The sequence below is a fragment of the Lepus europaeus genome, chromosome 1 (genome assembly GCF_033115175.1).
Source record: "Lepus europaeus isolate LE1 chromosome 1, mLepTim1.pri, whole genome shotgun sequence".
NCBI classification, from domain to species: Eukaryota; Metazoa; Chordata; class Mammalia; order Lagomorpha; family Leporidae; genus Lepus; species Lepus europaeus.
The window spans coordinates 68,030,479-68,052,686 of record NC_084827.1 but is presented as its reverse complement, the minus strand read 5'-3'; positions in this window follow the sequence as shown (position 1 = coordinate 68,052,686).

The window sequence follows — 22,208 nt, the reverse complement described above, 5'->3', positions numbered from 1 at the left end:
CATAGCTCACATGCAGGATAAAGACACTGATTCTCCTCCATATTTGGGCATGGGCCATAGTGTGGGGAACCGCAGGCTGGCCACCTGTGGGAACCTCATCTACATAGTTTGCAGCAATCGGTCGACCACAAGGCCTACGAAAACAACCAGGTGAAACAGATGAAACAGAATGGACTCTGCATAAACAACTAGGAAGAACCAGGTGAAACAGATGAACTTTCGACCTGAGGCTGTACGTGCCCTTTCATCTGATTGGACGATATCAGCATAAAGGGACATTGGGATCTGGGCGGGCCAGCGCAGCCGCCACGGCCCCTCCTCTTCTTTTCTCTCCCCACTTTCCTTTTGCCCCCACAAGTAAAAGTTCCTTGAAAACCAAGAGTGAAAGTTCCCTGAGAACCGAGAAAGGGTGAAAGTTCCTTGAGAACTGATGAACAGTGACCGTGTCGTGACTACGTTGAACCCTCGCTGGCAAGGGTCTGACACCATAGTTTGCTGACCCAGTTACAGAATAAAGGGAACTCTTTTACACTGCAGATAGAAATACATGGCTTTGGAAAATCACTCATTTTGTCTATTAAAATACAAGTCAAAGCATACTCAGCAGTCCTACTCCTAAGTATTTGCCCAATAGAAATGCATATACATGTGCACTCAGAGATTTGTAAAAAAAAAGCTCATAGGAACCCTGTTCATAAGAGTTAAAACATGAAAACAGCCATCAACTGTGTGTCAGAATTAAAATGAGAAAATAAACACTTATATATTTACATATTGACAATTTTTGTAGCAATAAAAATGGACACATTATCTCTTCTTGGGACAGAGATCAATCTGGTAGAGATAATGTTGAACAAAGAAAAACACATATTCTATGACTTTGTGTGTTTGATAAAACCATACTGAAAAGCAAGGACTATACTACCATCAAAATCAAGAAAGGATCAAGGGGATAGCAATGGTGACTAGTGGAGAGGCTAGGATGTTTCTGAAACATTGGCAATACTAAGTTTCTGGTCCTGGGTGGTAGTAACACTTAGGTTTGTGTCATAATAAATCAGAGAATAACAAACCTCACCTGTGACTCAAACCCAATGTATTGCCTATTCTTGTAAATAAAGCTTTATTGAAACACAGTCACATGTTAGTTTACACATTGTCTGGCTTTACACTAATAATAATTTTTTTAATTTATTTGATAGAGTTACACACAGAGAGAGAGAGAAAGGTCTTCCTTCCGTTAGTTCACTCCCCAAGTGGCCACTAATGCTGGAGCTATGCTGATCCGAAGCCAGGAGCCAGGTGCTTTTTCCTGGTCTCCCATGCAGATGCATGGGCCCAAGCACTTGGGCCATCCTCCACTGCCTTCCCAGACACAGCAGAGCACTGGACTGGAGGAGCAAACGGGACTATAACCCAGCACCCATATGGGATGCCAGTGCCGCAGGCAGAGGATTAACCAAGTGAGCCACGGCGCTGGCCCTAATAATAAATTAAATAGTTAAAACAAATATCATATGGCCCATGGAACCTAAAATATGTACCATATGGTCTTTTACATAAAAAGTTTTTCAACCCTTGCAATAAATCCTTGAGTTATATATTTCTACTTTGTATACTTTTCTGTAAATGTTCATAATTTACAGTTTTAACAATATGTATATAAACAACTAGATTCTTCCATGTTTAGTTCTACCTCATGTGAAAGTACATCAAAATGTTCATGAAAAAATGAAATTAAATGTTAAGTTTATTTTGGTGAAAAAAATGAAACCCATGTATAATTTTCTCAAAACACACATTTCCATGAACTTCTTGAAGATTAATTATATTTGACAATAGACATAGCATAAGATAAGAATCAAATCAATTACCTTCAAGAAAATACCCTGTTCTTTAATTAAATAGATTACTTATATGAACAAAATAAACTGTACTTGCCTCTAGAACTGCTTTCATTCTCAATTTTCACATCCACAAGAGAATGAATCATCAATGTTCACTCCAAATACTTTGGTGATATATTCCTTAAAGATGTGTTAAAGATTGCAGAAGGATACTTGAAGGCACTTGTGACAAGTGTCTTGCCAAATGTTGTCACATCTCTATTTGAGTTGTTCTTAAAAGATTGAACCCAGGTATATATAAACACTCCAAAACTCAACAAAGGAGCCATATTCAGTGATGCCTTATTTATTCAGTGATGTGGGGGAAGGCAACTTTGTAGACAGCTTGATTTTCTCTCTTTGCATTTAGTAACAAATATTTACTTAGCAACATTCAACAAATATTCACTTAGAGTCTACTGTGCCAAAACTTTTATTTTCCCCATTTTAATGCAAATATTTCTGAAATATTTTATCTTTCCCTGCCTTTTATATAGAGTGCTGTGAATAATTTAATCTTTTCTTTATGACTCAGTCTTGTTATGAAACCAAGCTACAGGCTAAAATGCTATTTTCAATTGTATGTTTTAGCTTAAAAGCCCATTTATAAAATGTAACACAGAAAATGAGTTACAAAGAAAAATATAAAGAGTTGGAGAGACAAAGATGTGGCCAAGTCCCACCACTTCTTCTCCGTAAGGAAACAGAGGATCACTGGATTCCAGGAATCATCATTGGAAACCACCAATGCCATATAGCCACCTGCTCAAGAACTTACAAGAACTATTGAGTGTGGCCAACATTGTGGCACAGTGGGATAAACTGCCAGCTAGAATGCCAGCTCCACTTCAGATCCAGCTCTCTGTTAGTGTGCCTGGGAAAAGCAGCAGAAGATGGCTCAAGTACTTGAGCCCCCACCTATGTGGGAAACCTGGATGGCATTCTAGGCACTGGCATCAGCCTGGTCCAGGCTTGACTGTTATGGCTATTAGGGAGTGAACCAACAGATGGAAGATCTTTCTATCTCTCCCTTTTTCTCTGTAATTCAGTCTTTCAAATAAATTTAATGACTTTTTTAAGAAAATACTTTTAAAAAAACTATTGAGAGATAGAATGTTGGCTCTATACTCAGTATTCCTAAATTATAATCCAAAATTGGCATAGTGTTAAAATTTGAGTGTGTTTTACAATGTCCTTTTCAATGTCAGCAATCATCTCCTGCTGTATCTCTTGGTATCTGAGCTCTCCTCCTCCCTACCCACCTCTAACATTGTGATTTCTGTAGACAGGGAAATCAAAGTCACCAGGCTTCATAGAAATGTGGGTAAATTAAGAATCCCAAGACTAGAAGGATAGAGAATAAAAGACATGAGGTTTATGTTCTGGACTTTGAGTGATTTATTTTGACAATCAAGCATCTACTTCCCTGCTTAATTCCAGATTACCAAATGTACAGTAGAAACTCAATGACCTCTAGGTAAGCAAGAAAATTCCCTGCTACCAAGTGGAGAACGCAATTGCATTGCAAATGGAGATTCCATTTTCTCAGGTGAGGAAACGCTTCTGGAATCTCTCAGTCTAAGAATTCTATCTACTCGTGATTTTCCAATGCAAATAGTTAGATCGAGTCTAATGAACTTTATTTACATAAAATATATATTAATGATACTAGTAAAAAACAATATTACCTCTCTCCACTCATCCCCAATCCCTCCACACGTACACACACAGGAAATCTTTGCTCTTCATTTAACCTAACAGTCTTGGAATTTACCAAATGTAAAAAATTTCTTTCCAGAAATAAATGGATAAATTCATTCTAAGAAAATCTAGTCTCTTGTGCATTTCTGAGCCCTACTAATGGCAGCCATATTAGCAAATTTACATCATTTGAGGTATCACAAGAGTACCGGGTAAAAGAATGTATTATATGCATTTATAAGAGTGAACCTAAAACATACATGAGTATAGACTTAGAGCAAGTAAATCACAAAGGCAACTGACTCAGTTACATCCTGTGATCTGTTACAGGAATAAAGTCAACACAATAACTTAATCCTGACCTTAATTCTCAAAGTGCCTTAAGTGTCCCTTCCAGTTTGTGTCATATCACAGAAACATTTTGTCTATAAGGAAATCACAGGATTTGAGGAACCACATTTTTTAAAATGTTTATTAATTTTGTTTGAAAGGCAGAGACACAGAAAGAAAGAACTCCTTTTGCTTGTTAAATCTAAGTGCCCAGAACAGCCAGGACTGGTTCAAGCTAAAGGCAGGAGTTGGTAACTCAATCCAAGTCTCCAGTGTGGGTCACAGAGACGGAAGTATTTGAGCCATCACATCTGCTTCCCAGAAAACAGGAATCAGGAGTAAATCTAAAACTTGAGCCCAGACACTCTGATATGGGATATGGGTATCCCAAGTCCTGTCTGAACCATTGCATCAAACAAATGAAACTGAATGTAGGCGTTAGCATTGTGATAAGCAGGTTAAGCTTTCTCTAGTGATGCCAGCATCCCATATGGGCACCAGTTCAAGATCCGGCTTCTCCACTTTGATTCAGCTCCCTGCTAATGCACCTGGGAAAGCAGTAGAAAATGGCCCAAGTCCTTGGGCCCCTGCACTCATGTGGTAGACCTAGAAGCTCTGAGCTTCTGGCTTCAGTCTGGCCCAGCCTGAGCCATTGGGGCCATTTGGGGAGTGAACCAGCAGATGAAAGTCTTCTCTCTCTCTCTCTCTCTCCTCTGTCTCTTCCCTTTTCTCTGTAGCCCTGCCTTTCAAATAAATTTTAAAAAATAAGTCTTAAAAAAAGAAAAAAAAACTGAATAAAGCACGTGATTTCACAGTGTGTAAAGTCTAAATTGACAATGTTTTAAGGACATCTCTACCCATCAGATTTGTGATACTTTAATCTCTCCTGCCACTTCTCTCCAAGTGAGCATTCTCTTTGCCCTTGACTACAAGGTCAGAGAACTTTTAGATTAGTTTGTCTTCTTCTTACTAAAGTATATTCTCCCATCCAAGTACTAACCAGTACTTGCTTAGCTTCTGAGATCAGTCAAGATTGGGAAGGTTCCGGGTAGAATGGCCATACTCTACTACAGTATATTCTATTTACATTTGGCACAAAACTAAGAAAGCCTTCCTAATATAAGGGTACTTTGCAAGTTCATAGAGAATAGAATGAAAAGATACCTTATTTTTGTGCCAAAAAATGTGGAAATTAATGCATAGTTCATTTTCCATGAATTTTTGAGTCTTCCTATGCATGGATTTCAACATTTTTGCACCAAAATAAGATAATCTTTTAATTCATTTTTCTGTGAACTTGAAATATCATACTGTAGATAAACTTCATTTCAGGGGCAGGCACTGTGGCTTAGTGAGTAAAGCCACCATCTGCAGTGCAAGCATCCCATATGCATGATGGTTTGAGTCCTGGCTGCTCTACTTCCGATCCAGCTGTCTGCTATGGCCTGGGAAAGCAGTAGAAGAGGGCCTAAGCCCCTGAACCCTTGCACCCACATGGGAGACCCGGAAAAAATTCCTGGCTCCTGGCTTCAGATCGATCCAGCTCCAGCCATTGCAGCCATTTGGCGAGTGAACCAGTGGATGGAAGACCTCTCTCTCTGCCTCTGCCTTGCTGTAACTCTATCTTTCAAATAAATAAATATTTTTTTACAAAAAGGATTCATTTCAATAAAAGTAGCAATAGTTTAAACTAATTCATAATCTGTTACTATCTATTAGAATATGATAATTCAATGAATTGCCCAGGTTAGTAAAGATACTACTATTGTCTGAAAGTTTGTGCCTTTAAAAGTCATATATTGAAACCTAATCTTCAAATGATTATATTAAGAGTTGGAGCCTTTGAGCGCTAGCTGGTTAGGATATGGATGGAGCCCTCAGGAATAAGACTAGTGCCCTTAAAAGATACCTGAGGACCAATGTTGTGACATAGAGGGTGAAGCCGCCGCTTGTAACGTTGGCATGCCAAATGGCCATGGGTTTGAACCCCAGCTGCTCCACTTCTGATCCAGCCCCCTACTAATGCACCTGGGAAAGCAGTGGAGGATGGCCCAGGTACTTGGGTCCCTGCACCACCCACATGGGACCCCCAGAGGAAGCTCCTGGCTTCTGGCTTCAGATCAGCCCAGCCCTGGGTCATTATGGTCATTTGGAGAGTAAATCAGCTGATAGAAGATTCCCTCCCCCTCCCCAGTAACTCTGCCCTTGAATAAATAAATAAATCTTGAGAGAGAGAGAGAGAGAGAGAGAGAGAGACCTGAGGGAATTTGTTTGCCCTTCCCCCACCACGGAGATACAGTAAGAAAGTACCATCAACCATGAATCGGGAAATGGGCCCTCTCTGGACACTGAGCCCGCCAGTACCTTGGTCCTGGACTTCACAGCCTCTAGAACTGCGTGCAGCAAATTGTTTCTTAGCCACGCAATCTGTGCTTTTTTGTTAAAGCCCAGGCAGACACAAGTCACCCAGCTTAAGGAATTAACCATTGCTTTGTAGGTGCTACAATTAAATACACATTTGAAAATAACCCAGGGATCCTGAAATAGAAGATCCAAAGGAAACGTCAGGTGAGGTTTGGCATGGAGAACAGGTTGTTAAGAAAAGTCACCACATAGCAAAGTGCCAGCTATTCTGGCTCAGTAATGAGGTGGAGAACTAACATTAACATTTTCTTTTTGCCTTTAATTTAAGAAGAAAGTATTTTATTTTTCTTACCATAACAAATGTCAGATTTATACAAAGCCCTAGTCCATCTAAAAGCAGCCAAGCAGAAAAGATTATTCAACATTATAGTAATACAGAAATATATAAATATATATATATGTATATATAAAACCAGAGTACATCAAAGCCATCTCAGCAGCTGCTGCTCCACTCTGAGTGAAAAATGTCCGTGGAGAAAGGCAGACTAGAAAAAGGGACCAGGGCTCCCCTGCTATTTGCACTGGGGATATTTTATCAACTAAACTCTGTGAAAAGAGGTCCTGGTCTTTGAAATCAGACAGAAACGCTTCTGGGGCCCCCTAGTGGTGATTCGTCAACTTCAGCAGCGAGAGCAAAATGATCATGAATGAAATAAGCCAAGGAACCTGGGATCAGATCAGATTCTACAAACTTAGTATCTACATGGCTCTTAGCATTTTCAGTGGATATAGTTTGTATATCTCAACCAAAATTTGTCCTATACCTGTAAATGCAGTCTCCTAAAAAAGGGAAATGTTTTTTCTTACCTCTCAATTTGCTGCAACCTAAAAAAAATTTAGTACCCTGACACAGATAATCAATCCTGTTTCTCTCATCAGATAATTTTAATCAAAAGCATAGATCTTGTGCAATACCATGGTTAGTGTTTCACAATAAAAGCTCACAAATCTTGGTGGAATTTATTTATTCATAAGCACTGGCAAATAAATTTCTGTTGATGAAAATCTTTCAAGTGCCAATATGTTAATAAAGGCATGGTTTTAACTGGGTAAATAGTTTTAACTGATTTTCACCAGGAAATGCAAACAAATAGGAGCTACTCAATGGCCTCGTAAAGTTAGGATTCCCTACCCAGCAAGGTGAGATTAATCTAAGAAGGCATACTTCTTTAAAAAAAAATTTTATGGATGCCGGCACTGTGGCGAAGTGAATAAAGCCCTGGCCTGCAGTGCCGGCATCCCATATGGGCACTGGTTCGAGTCCCAGCTGCTCCACTTCCAATCCAGCTCTCTGCTGTGGCCTGGGAAAACAGTAGAAGATGGCCCAAGTCCTCGGGCCACTGCACCTGCATGGGAAACCCAGAAGAAGCTCATTGCAGCTGTTTGGGGAGTGAACCAGCAGAAGGAAGATCTCTCTCTCTCTCTCTCTCTCTCTGCCCCTGTCTTTCAAATAAATAAGTCTCTTTTTTTAAGTTTATGGAAATTGAATAAAAAGATAAATTTTTAATTTATGTATTTATTGATTGATTTATAAAGGCAGAGTTAGAGAGATCTTCCATCTGCTAGTTCAACAGCCAAGGCTGATCCTGGCTAAAGCTAAAAGTCCGGAACTACATCCAAGTCTCCCATGTTGATGGCATGGAGTTAAGCACTTCATCGATCTGCTGCTGCTTCCGTGGGCTCATGAGTTAGGCTCTGGATCAGAAGCAGAATATCCAGAACTCAAAGCTCTGATATGCTGTACTGGCAATGCAAGCACTGGCTTATCCCCACTGAGCAACAATGCCAGCCGCATAAGCTACCACTCAATCTACCTGAACCATGGATGGTTCTACAAGTGAAACCTGATTCACCAAAGAACCTTCTGCAAGGTGCCAGCCCTTGGCTAAACATTATAATCTATTGGGAAGTATTTTACAAATGAGGAAGCCAGCCTAATTCCAGACATTCTAACTTAGTTGGCCTTGAAATTGAGCCAGAACATCAGCCCTTTGCCGAGCTGCCCAATTCTTCCTTAAGGACAGCCAAGGTAGAAAATTACTACACAAAGGATGCTCTTCTCCAGTGCCCTCCAGCAAAGCAGCCTGAGCTGTTCCCTGACTGCCTGTGGCTGAGTCCAGACTATGAAGCGTGACTTTCGGGGCCCGCACTGTGGCGCAGTAGGTTAACCCTCCGCTTGCGGCACTGGCATCCCATATGGGTGCCGGTTTGAGACCCGGCTGCTCCACTTCTAATCCAGCTCTCTACTGTGGACTGGGAGGGCAGTAGAAGTTGGTCCAAGTCCTTGGGCCCTGCACCCACATGGGAGACTGGGAGGAAGCACCTGGCTCCTGGCTTTGGATCGGCGCAGCTCCAGCTGTTGCGGCCGTTTGGGGAGTGAACTGACGGACGGAATGCATTTTTCTCTGTTTCTCCCTCCCACTGTCTGTAACTCTGCCTCTCAAATAAATAAATAAAATCTTTAAAAAAAAAAAAAAAGCGTGACTTTCTCCACCTACCTTGACCCATTCCTGCCATTTCTCCCCCTTTGTAATTACATGCAAGACTTTGATGTAGCTAACAATATGCCCTAAACTGGCATATTTTATAATATAGCAGAATAACAGCAGTTACAAATTTTGAAATCTCCTTGCTCATAGACTTTATAAAAGCTGAGCTTCACAGAGAAATTTTGGAGTTTTAAAGTTGATGCGTTATGGTTTCTTATGTTGCCCAATCATTAAATGCCAAACTTCACTGAGAGACTTCTCAACAGGGTTTTGCTGTGAACTACTACCTTCTTGAAACATTTTTTTATTCTTGGCTATTGTGACACTACGCTTGTTCTTTTCACTCTTCCTCAAACATTTCTTTCTTTTTTTCTTTCTTCCTTTGCAGAGTGACATAAGGAGAGGGAGAGACAGAGAAAGAACACAGTCTTCCATCTGTTGATTTACTCCCCATAATAACCAGGACTGGCTCAGGCTTAACCCAGAAATCAAGAATTTCATCCAGGTCTCTCATATATAGGTAAGCTCTCACTTGCACCATCACCTGCTGCCTCCTACAGCACATATCAACAGGAAGCTGAATTGGAAGCAGAGGGACTAGGACTCAGACCAGCACTCCAATATGATATACTGGCATCCCAATCAACAGCTTAAATCACTTCAGCTTAATCCATGCAACACAATGCCTACCACATTCTCTCAGGCTACACCTTCCTGTTCATAACATCTGTTATCCTCACAATTCAAGGAGCACCAGGATCACCTGCAAGTCTTGTTAAAAACAGCTGGGCCACAGCCCAGTGTCACAGATTCAGTGGATCTAGGGTGGAGCCCAATAATTCTCTTTCTAACAAGTTCCCACTTCTTGCTGCTACACTTTAGGAACTACCATCCTACAAGATCTGATGCAGTTCCTTCAGACTTAATCCTGGACTCTCATGGTACACTACTCATCAAGACTGCTCCTTATTGTATATGTGACTCCATATTTGTCTGTATGGTCAGACTTATTTTGTAAGCTTCTCTCAAGCCCCAATTGTTCAGTCAACACCTCCACTTTGTGATCTCAATAGCATCAACCATACTAACACTCCAAGGCCAGACTTGTGATCTTGATCCTACTCAAACCCAGTTCTTTTCCTCTTCTGTCATTCCCTAACACAGTGAATGGCTACAACACCTGACTGCATGACCAAAATCCTGTGACTCATCATTGCACCATCCTGTCACTCCTGTCCATGACAAATGTTCTGTTTTTTTATAACTGCCCCCCTCCTCCCAGGTCCAGGTTATAGTCAACTCTCACTAGGACTATACTCCCTCATATTCACCCTGTATCCTATGCCCTCCCTAATTTTTTTCAAACCACAGGCACTTATTTTTCAAAATAAAATTATGATTCTATTATTCTCTACCCTTTATGGTTTTCCATCTATTTTAGAACTAAAATCAAAATCTAATGTATGAATTACCTATAAATGTGATGATGTTTGTCATAAGAAAGGACTTAGAAAGCTAAAGAAAAGTGGGTGTTTGGCACAGTGGTTAAAATGCCATTTTGTTTTTGGGGGATTTTTTTTTAAGATTTATTTATTTATTTGAAAGAGTTACAGATAGGCAGAGAGAGAGAGAGAGAGAGAGAGATCTTCCATCCACTGGTTCACTTCCCAAATGGCTGCAACAGCCGGAGCTGCGCTGATCCGAAGCCAGGAGCCAGGAACTTCTTCCACGTCTCCCATGCAGGTGCAGGGTCCCAAGGACTTGGGCCATCTTCTACTGCTTTCTCAGGCCATAGCAGAGAGCTGGATCAGAAGTGGAGCAGCCGGGACCTGAACAGGCACCCATTTAGGATGTCAGTGCTGTAGATCCGGGCTTTAACCTGCTGTACCAGTGCACTGTCCCCCTTAAAATGCCATTTCAAACACCCATATCCCATATTGAAGTGTCGAGTTTCAAGTCTTAGCTCCACTCCAGACTCTAGCTTTCTGCTGCACACCTGGATGCAAATAATTGGATCCCTGACTCCCATGTGAGAGACCTTGATTGAGTTCCCAGCTCCTGCTTTCTACCTAGCCTGATCCTGGCCATTGGTAACATTTGGGGAGTGAACCAGAAAACGGGAGATTGCTCCAATCCCCACCTTTCTCTCTCTCTCTCTCTCTCCTGCATATACCCTCTAAACCCTCCTCCCTCCCTTTCTCTCTCAAATACAGACTCCGGCAGTAGCAGCAGATGTAGTGAGTCCCTGTCACCCGCATGGGAGACCTGCATTGAGTTCCTGGCTCAGGGCTTCAACTGAAACCCAGCCCTGCACATTGCAGGTGTTTGGGGGAGTGAGCCAACAGATGGGTGAACCCTCTCTCCACTTCTCAAAAAAGAAACAAACATATCATGTATTATATTGTTTCAGTCACAAAAAGAAATCCCCAATTCTCAAGACTGCAACTTTAGTGAAAAACTTGAGTAATTAAGGAAATATTTTCTCAGACATTGGTTTAGGAATAGACTGAACACTGGAAACTTTAAACCCAGAGTCACAATGACTTAATGGTAAACTGTACATTTCTAGGTGAACTCTGATCCATTAGTTATTTTATGAACTAAAAAGGGTGAGCTAAATCTGCTGGTTTAGCACATATTTCGTGTGTGTGTGTGTGTGTGTGTGAATCGATCCCTTATCATGACTCCTTAAATCATTTTTTGTAGCTGCATAGGAATTAAGGGTTCAGATGCATTCTATTGAAGGAAAGAAAAAATATTCTCTTTATTGAGAATCTTCACATTTAAAAAAAGAACAGCTTATTATAGAACAACCCTCTACCCTAGGGAAAATTATGATTTTAAGGATTATGAACCTGTCATTCTGCAAGTTATGAGCTAGAGGCAGCATCTGAAGTTTTGATTAATCTGCTCATTATTCAGTTGACCCTACTTGCTACCCTTGACAGCAAGTAGAGATATGCAGTGCTAATGTTACTTCGAGTAGAAAAACATGGAAGTTCCTTCTCAACTACAAAACTCTGTGAAGCTTTCTAAGTAGATGGTAAAACTACTGCAAAAGTGATCTTCCCTTCCAAGAGGCTTCATTCCTCTTCTTTGGAGAACTTCAAGCTACGAAATTTGAGCTGTATGTAACTCTCAGGTACGTACCCAGGAGGACTTGCCAGTAGCCAAAGATGAATGCAGGACTGAGAGCAAGCTCATTCATTTATTCACTTCCTCTTGAGGACTGTGTACTAGACACCACACTGCATGCTGGAAAGAGAAATATAAAAATACACTTTCTCTGTGGCACCAACAGCTCAGAGCTCAAGAAGAGCATTTTTGATGATCTCTCCTACTACTTTCAGCCTGTATAAGGCTTTCTTTACAAACACAAAACAATAAACCAGAGGAAAACCTTAAGGACTCTAGCCAACATTTGTTGAGTTTTTTCTGTTCTAAGAACTTAACATGTATGTATTTACTCATTTCATTTACCAATGACCCTATAAAGCGATTACTAATGCATTCCCATTTTAGGCATAAGGAAGTGAGGCACAAATTTTTGAGTAACTAGTCCCAAGCTTCTACAGCTTACTCCAGTCATAGTAGGTATTGGGGGTTCCTGGTTGATTATCCCTTTCACACAGACATAGGTAACCCAAATGCCAAGTAGAGGAGAATAAAGAGGCATTCTTCTTTCATAGCCATAGATATGAGTCTGTGAGAATAAACAATTCAAGTACAGCTACCTGCATGTGCTCTGAGCTGACATAGCCATGTGCATGGCTATACCTGTACCCTAACTCCAGCAAGTCTTATACTTGTGATTGGAAAGAATGCTATTTACAAAAAAAAAAATAATAAGCTCATGATAATGAAGCCCTAAGTATAAGACTTTTAATATTAGCCTGGCAGAGAGGACTTTGTGAAAGAGATGAGGGTGAAATAACCATGTACTCTTTTCCATTACCTTTTGCTTCTTTACAATACCTTATGGGTGTAACTTAAAGGAAAATGAACAATTATAGGAGTCAAGGGGGCTTACAAAGTATGGATAAGATTGATGCTGTAGGCTTGCTCGAGCCCTCCACAGTGTAGGAGAGTATGCAGTGGCATGACAGGAAGATTCATTGGGGCTGCCAGTGAGGGGATCAATTAGAAAATGAAGATGAAGGGTATGAATTTGATGCAATGGTTAAGATACCATTTAGGGTGCCCACATGCTCTGTCAGAGTGCTTGGGTTTGGTCCTGGTTCTCCTTCCAATTCCAATTTCCTGTTAATGAGAACTCTGGGAAGCAGTAGGTGATGGCCAAAGTACTTGGGTCCCTGCTAACCACATGGGAGACCCAGACTGAGTTCCTGGCTCCCACCTATGGCATAGCTCAACTCTATCTATTGCAAGCATTTGGAAAGTAAAACCAACAGATGGTAGTGTTCTCTCTCTCTCTCTCTCTGTGTGTGTGTGTGTGAGTGTGTGTGTTTACCCCTTCCTCAATACATAAATAAATAATTGTTTCAAGAGTCAAACTCTGCAATGTCTGCATACCAATGAGCTGGATTAAGGTCAATCAACAAAGCCATTACAAGTTGCTTTGCTTTAGGAGATATAAAAACATCAACTAATATAGAAATAATCTCAAGGTATGTGATAAGCTACGCTAGTCAAAGGTATGAAACACTTTTGGGGCTGGTGTTGTGGTGTAGTGGGTAAAGCCACCACCTGTGACACTGGCATCCCATATGGGCACCAGTTCATGTACTTGCTGCTCCATTAAATGTCTGGGAAAGCAGCAGAAGATGACCCAAGTGCTTGTGCCCTTGCTACCCATGTGGTAGATCTAGGAAAAGCTCCTGGCTCCTGTCTTCCATCTGGCCCAGACCTAGCCATTGCAGCCATTTGGGGAGTAAACCAGTAGGTGACAAATCCCTGTCTCTCCCTTCCTCTCTCTCTCTGCCTTTCAAATAAAGAAAATAAATCTTTTTTTAATTTTTTTTTTGACAGGCATAGTTAGACAGAGAGAGAGAGAGAGAGAGAGAGAGAGAGGTCTTCCTTTTTCCATTGGTTCACCCGCCCAAGTAGCTGCTACAGCCAGTGTGTTGCAGCCGGCGTGCTGCACTGATCCGAAGCCAGGATCCAAGTGCTTCCTCCTGGTCTCCTGTGCCGGTGCAGGGCCCAAGGACCTGGGCCATCCTCCACTGCACTCCCAGGCCACAGCAGAGAGCTGGACTGGAAGAGGAGCAACTGGGACAGAATCTGGCACCCCAACCAGGACTAGAACCCAGGGTGCTGGCGCCACAGGCAGAGGATTAGCCTAGTGAGCCACAGCGCCAGCGAAAATAAATCTTAAAAAATATATGACACTTTTGTAAAAGCCCTAGGCCAAATTATAAATTATTCCAGTTTGAGACTAACCCAACAGCTAATTATGAATGTCCTTACACCACTAATAAATACCTGACATAATACATGCAATTTATTCTACCCTAATTGTGGTGGAATGAGAAGGCCATGCCAAGATGGCCACTGGCAAGCGAGCATCATCTGACCCACTTTTACCCAACTCCCGGTGACTCCGCGCCTCTTGCCCCCACCACACTCCTCCTCTCAGAACAAATCCACAGCAACATCTGGCGCCCAACATGACTGAGAGAGAGACAGTGTGTTGGACTTGACAAGGTCCCCCCTTGATTTCGGCAAGTAGGCCCCTCGGTGCTGTTCGGTTCTTTGAGGGTGAGTACAGAACCCCCTCCTACACCCCCTTCCTTGTCGTTGTCCTCAGTCTAAGTGACCCCAGGTTAAGCACACACCACCCAGAAGCATAACGCTGCTTCTTGGCCCCTCCTTTTACTTTAGTTCACCCGGCAAATTCACATAAGGGACTGATCACCCCCAGAATTCAGAACCAAGTCATCTTCCCTCACTCGAGAGAGATGATGCTCTGGAGATACTGTATGGGCATACATGCTATGGCCTTGACCTAACAAATCAAGGAAGTCCCCCACTAAGCACAGGACATACTTACAATCTGATACACTGCTCTCTGTTCATCTAACATAGGAAACCCCCTGCATAAGGCCATCAGCTGCTGAGGTGCTAGGAATTTGTTTTGCTATGGCAGCAGTGCTATGGGTGTCTTTCCTTTGGCTAGAGTTGGGGTGGCACACTGCTCTTAAACACTCAAACGTGGGAAAGATACCCCCTCTCAGAAACTCACACAGATTACCAAACATAATGAATCTGTGAGTGATAAGAGCCTGTCACTCCAGGTCTCTGCCTCTCAGGCAACAGTTGATGACTTGGGGAGAGAGAGCTTTAACAGTGAAAATGACATGACAGCAGACAATGAAGCAATGCCTAGTCAGCCACCTGCCAAATATCCATGGGATGAACTTAGATCTCAAGTTCGATAACCCATGTGAGGTCATCCTATCCACACCCAGCGAGGATCCCCATGTTTGTGGCAGTCCCCGGGCACCCCAGGCTCTCAGGGCAGCCACTAGACCCCATCCCACCTGCACGTTTTCCATTAATATTGAAGTGGACACAGAATTCAGGCCCTGGATTCCAACACCCATAAAAAGGCTTCTGCTAACCAAGGGCCGAGGACATGCTTGTGTCTTTCCAGAAAATGCGGGACAGCCCATTTGGGTACCAGCTAGAAACATCAAGCCTGCAACTGACAGTCAACCAGAACCAGCTAAACAAGTTGAGAGTCTGCCTTGTTAGCGAATGCACCTGTTACCAATTGTCAAGCTGCTGCCCTATCAACCTACCCTGAGGAACTGCCCATAGCCACATCTGCTACTGCTTTATACCCCACTAGCTCTGGTCAGCCACTCAAACAGCCCACAGCCTGCGTGCAGTCACGCCATTCCTGTTTACCATTGTTCCTCATTCCTACCCCCATCTGAGCAAGCACTCCTCTGGTCTCCCATTTTGAGGGCTGGTTAGTCAATGACCAGGTAAGATCCCCTGGGGGACAACCTAAGACAAGCACAGCTGCATACAGAGACCACATGGAAATGGGGTCAACAATGGTATGGCCAAGAATAATGCCTCCCACTGCTCAAAAATAAACAAAAAGGGGGAAATGTGGTGGAATGAGAAGGCTATGCCAAGATGGCCACTGGCAAGTGAGCATCACTTACTCAGGAATAGCTTCAGAAACAACCTGGGAAACCACCTGGCAACAGAGCCTGTGGTTGGCAATAGACAACAGGCTGTGAGTGGTTAGGGCATAAACTGCCCCTTGACCAGATTGGCTGCCTCAGCTATATAAGCTGCTGTACTAACTGAAATAAACAAGTCTGTGGGCTGCTCGCCTCTGGCCTGCTTTCACCCAACTCCCAGTGCCTGTGTGGTGACTCCATGCCTCTTGCCCCCACCACACTCCTCCTCTCAGAACGAATCCACAGCAATATCTAATAAATATGTTACAAAATGTTACCCAATGTATATGGGACAGAGATTAGCAATTACTGCCCATATGACAGGTGAAATCAGAAATAAATATCATGACTTCAAAGAAAACAATAACTCACACCTTGATTTGTGCCTGAATCCTGGACCAGATCTGTCACTGAACCATTGTACAGTAGTTTTTTTTTTTTTTCAGGATATCCCAGTTTATATTTTTCATGAATAGCGATTAAGAAATATCTTTTAAAAAGATGAATAGAATGTAATATTGAATTATTTAGAGAAAATGTATCTCCTTATTTAATTATGCAATTAACATGAGGATCAGTCTTGACAACAAAGCATGGAAATCTCACCAATATCAACCTAGTTCTCCAGGATACAGGAGACACTGGGTCCCTTGTTTTAGTGGAATTATTTTCCCAGTCCAAAACTAGATAGGTGATGCCTGTTTCACTGCCTCCTTTCCATGTTAGAAAATACATCAGGGGCTGGCACTATGGCACAGTGGGTTAACGCCCTGGCCTGCAGTGCCAGCATCCCATATGGGCATTGTTTGGAGACCTGGCTGCTCCACTTCTGATCTGGCTCTCTGCTTATCCTGGGAAAGCAGTAGAAAATGGCCCAAGTCCTTGGGCCCCTGCACCCACATGGGAGACCTGGAAGAAGCTCCTGGCTCCTAGCTTCAGACTGGCATAGCTCCAGCCATTGCGGCCAATTGGGGAGTGAACTAGCAGATGGAAGACTTTTCTCTTTCTCTCTCTCTTTCTCTCCTTCTCTCCTTCTCTCTAGCTGGCGCCACGGCTCACTAGGATAATCCTCCGCCTGCGGCGCCAGTACCCCAGGTTCTAGTCCCACTTGGGCTGCCGGATTCTATCCCAGTTGCTCCTCTTCCAGTCCAGCTCTCTTCTGTGGCCAGGGAAGGCAGTGAGGATGGCCCAAGTGCTTGGGCCCTGCACCCGCATGGGAGACCAGGAGGAAGCACCTGGCTCCTGGTTTCGGATCGGCGCAGCGCTGGCCGTAGTGGCCATTTGGGGAGGGAACCAAAGGAAGGAAGACCTTTCTCTTTCTCTCTCTCTCTCTCTCTCCCCCCCTCTGTCTCTCACTGTCTAACTCTGCCTGTCAAAAAAAAAAAAAAGCAAGAAATATCTCTGTGTAATTCTGCCTTTCAAATAAAGAAATCTTTTTTAAAAAATCAGTTCTACAGGTTACAGCTCTTCTTTGCCTAAATTAGTAAATCTTACCAGCTTTATTTGCCAAATGTATCTTTACTCACTATTTTCTTTCCACCACCCCCCCCGTCATTAATTCAGTCAACATCATTGGAATCAATTTACTGAGTATAAATTATGTGCTAGAAGGAATTGTGAAATCCAAGGCTGGTATCCCCACCATGCAGCAACTCATACAATTGTAAACGGGTCTACTCCCTTGTTGACAAGGGGCTCAATTCTACTTAACCCTCTATTTATGTAATTCCAGACCCAAATTCTACTCTACTTTGGATCCAGCTCACTCACATACTACCTGTTTTTGTCTCTTCCCTACCTGACCAACCAGCATTGCAGAGTTAGAATTTATACACAGGAAAAAAACTTAGCCTCGTTCATCCAGCTCTTGTTACTCAAGTACCAATTCATTCCTTCCTTCCCTCATTCAAGAGGTATTTATGGGTTACCTATTATATGCAATCCTTGTCAAACCAATTTTCCTGCATTAAATTCATATTCCCTCTCATTTTCTCCTTCCCCTCCCTCCTCTCCACTGCCATTGTTAGATTTTTTTGGTCTTCTTGAGTTTTATCCAACACACCCTAAGCTGGAAAATTCTTAAGCATCTCATACTCTTCGCTCCTTCTGAACTCCTACATCCAATTAATCACTCTGTAATGTTAATTCTTGCCAGGAAAATGTGTTTAAAGGCAAGCTGGTCTAGTCCCATGTTCTACAACATTAATATCCCTACTGAACTGTTACAATAGCCTTCTGATTGGTCATCTTGCCACTGCTATCAGAAAGGTCTTCTTAAAACAAGGTTTCAACATAGCAGATAAAGCCTGTGATGCTAGCATCCCATATGGGTTTGAGTCCTGGCTGCTCCACTTCCAATCCAGTTCCCTGTTAATGTGCCTGGGAAAGCAGTGGAAGACAGCCCAAGTGCTTAGACTCCTGAACCCATGTGGGAGACCTGGAAGAAGCTCCTGGCTCCTGGCTTTGGATCAGCCCAGCTCTGGCTGTTGCAGCCATTTGGGGAGTGAATAAGTGGGTATAAGATCTCTTTCTCTGGCTTGCTCACTCACTCTCTTTCTTGCTCTAGCTTTAGCTCTGCCTCTCCTTCCCTGTAACTCTGCCTTTCAAATAAATAAGTAAATCTCTAAAAAAAAAAGAAAAACAAGGTGCCGAAATTTACTGAGGGTCTACTAAAAGCCAAGGAAAGGTGCAGGACGCTGGACGTCTACATAAATGCCCACCAAAATGTGAACAGATTGAGCACAGGAAGCAGAGCAGCCGGGACTGGAACTGGCACTCTGATACGCAGTGTCAGTGTTGCAAGCCATACCTTACTTAACTGGCTGTGTCACAATGCTGGACCCTGAAAATTGTCTTTCTTAATATTTTCCTGTCCCTGGACCTCCTCCCCACTAATATTCAATGCTTGAGACTTACTCTGAAAGCCTGGCCCAGCCTCTAGACTCTCTCTTCCCCTGCAAATCTGCTCTTGTTCTGCTATATCACAATTTAAGACACTAAGTCTTGTCATTATCAGACTTCGCTCTGACTTCCAGACTTTGTTCTGTTTCTCACACACACACACACACACACACACGTACCCCCTACCCTGAGTGACATGTTGCCTTATCTCCCACCCATCCTTCTCTATTCTGTTACAGTGGCTTGTGTCTTAATGTCTTCCCAGTATTTATCCCCCTGTAGGTTGATCTTGCTCATTCACTTGTTTAACTATTTAATATCTGTCTCTACTTACCAAGGCAGTAATCTCCCTGGAAACAAGGACCCAGGGCCCAAAACCGTGCCCCAAGCAGAGTAAATGGTATTTTTTTAAGAAATAAGTGAACAAACTTCTTAAGAGGAAGACACTTTTCTTCCTGTTTCTGTACCCTCTCTAGCTCCTAGGACCACTCCAGTAATTATGATTTGCAGTGATTTGTGGTTATGTATGTTAAAACAATATCTCATTCTTCTATCCATCAGTTCACTGAACAAGACCTTTATTAGGTACTGTTCCCCTGCTTAGCACAATCCAGAAATTCACAGAACCAGAGGCTGCTCTTGGAAAGTCAGGCCATGTGAAGGAAACAACATTTCGTTATTTATAGCAATATTGCACTGTTTAAGTTCTTGTGCACTGTGAAGTGGCTGATCTTATTGGAAAAATAGTGGGGCTGGTATAGTGGTCTGGTGGGTTAAGCCACCCTCTGTGATGCTCGCATCCCATTTGTTCAAGTCCCAGATGTTCTACTTTCAATCTAGCTTCCTGCTAATATGCCTGGGAGAGCAGTGGAAGATGGCCCTTGCCACACATGCAGGAGACCCAGATGGATTTTGAGGCTCCTGGCTTTAGCCTGGCCCAACCCCAGCCATTGCAGCCATTTGGGGAGTGAATCAGCAGATGAAATTTTCTCTTTCTCTCTCTCTCTCTACCTAGCTCTGCTTTTCAAATAAATAATTTTTTTAAAAAAATTGCATTCAAAAATTGCTAGAGAATCACTTCAAGAGTTTAAATGCACTGACTAAAGAGTCATTTGGGCTGGCGCCGCGGCTCAATAGGTTAATCCTCCACCTGTGGCGCCGGCACACCAGGTTCTAGTCCCAGTCGGGGCGCCAGATTCTGTCCCAGTTGCTCCTCTTCCAGTCCAGCTCTCTGCTGTGGCCAGGGAAGGCAGTGAGGATGGCCCAAGTACTTGGGCCCTGCACCAGCACGGGAGACCAGGAGAAGCACCTGGCTCCTGGCTTTGGATCAGCATGGTACACCGGTACACCGGCCGCAGCAGCCATTGGGGGGTGCTGTCTCTCACTGTCCACTCTGCCTGTCCAAAAAAAAAAAAAAAGAGTCATTTGTTTCTGATTCGCAATCCAAAAGTTTTGGTGAGAGAGACAGATTTTTGTTTCCCAATAAAGTAGAGCAGTTTTTATTTGAAAAGAAAGACACAAATCTGTTTTTTTTTTATTTTATAAATACTTATATAAGGTTTGGGGATCTTAAATGACATGGACAGGATGGTGTGGGTAGGGTGTGGTCTGTGTTGGATTTAAGTACTCTTAGCAGAGAGGTACAAAGCATGGTTACCCTTCCCTCTTCTGCCTATGTTGGGTGTTGCCAAACAATGAGCCTCCAGTGGGACTTATTTGTGCAAATAAAGAAGGCAATAGGAAGGCATATTTCCCTAAGGTAACTGCCTCCCTGAGATTCAGTTTGCCAGTGCTTTTGTGGCATGAATTAGGGGAGTGTTCAACATGTATCACAAGAAGGGGGAACCCCCCTCCTAATCATACATACATAAGCAACATACATCTTCATACACTGTATGTTCAGAAGATGTGGCAAACTTCTTCCCTAGTGGAGAAATTAGTATTATAACGAGGACAGTTCAGCTTAGGTCATGAAGATGTGACTCAACCTGCTTTTCTCTGGTTTTAACTGCTCCTTGTTTGTAGCCCTCTGGCTTCCCTGTGAGTGCAACGTTGCAAAATAAGCTTTCCTGGAACATTCTCTGAAAAACACACTCAGGAGCGTTCAGAGTTTCTGCCTATATGAATTTGTATTATTCTCACAATGTTTTAAGGTTAATGACAACTGTTTTTTAAAGTATTTATTTATTTGAAAGGCTGAGTGACAGAAAGAGAGAGAGAGAGAGAGGGCTTCCATCCACTGGTTCACTCCCCAGATGGATGCGGTAGGCTGGGACTGGGCCAGGCTGAAGCTAAGAGCCAGGAATTCCATATGAGTCTCCCACAGGGATGGCAGGAGCACAAGCATTTGGGTCATCTTCCACTGCTCTCCCAGGCACATTACCAGGGAGCTGGCTTGAAAGCAGAGCAGCTGGGACTTAAACCAGCACTCCAGTGCAGGATATTGCAGTTACACATTCTGGCTTAACCCGCTGTGCCATTCCTAAAACAACACTTTAAAACCAAACACTATGCATCTCCCCTCTCCTCCTCCAAGCAAAGATTACTACTAACTAAATAACTACACAAGTTGCAAGTACTGCCAGAGACTGTTGGAGGACCCATGGGCAAAATTTCAGAATTTATAAACCTCTTTTTCAAACTACAATCCATTAACAATAAGTAAAATCAATTTAAAAGCAGAAGTCAGTGCTGTGGCATAAGCAGGTAAACCTGCCACCTGCAGTACTGGCATTCCATATGGGCGCTGGTTCGCATCCCAGCTGTTCCACTTCCAATGCAGCTCTCTGCTACAGCCTGGGAAAGCAATAGAAGATGACCCAAATCTTTGGGCCCCTGCACCCATGTGAGAGACCCAGAGGAAGCTCCTGGCTCCTAGCTTTGGATTGGGGTTAAGGAGATGGGTCTTGCTTCCCCACCTCTTCTCCTCTTGGAACAAAGGGCTTTTTGGATGTAAATAGAAAAACTTCTGAGTTTTCCCCTGAAGGTATCTGACAGGAGGAAGGCTAGCTGGCGCCATCCTGGGTTCAGAGGAAGGGTGAGCAAGACCCCCTAGAGAATGGGGATCCGGAGCAGGGTGTTTGGAATGCAGATACTGGGCTGCATCTGGGAGATTGTGGAAGATTTGTCAGGCAGAAGGGGCGGGGACCCCCACCTGGCAGGTTATCAGGTAGAAGAGGCCAGGGCAGAATGCGAATACCGGGCTGCCCCGCAACATTGTCAGGATGACTTTGAGATGCAGATGCACATGCTGGACACAGATGTCTTCTCTTTAGGCCTTTATGTCACACGCACATAAGCTCATAACTGACTTTCCTACC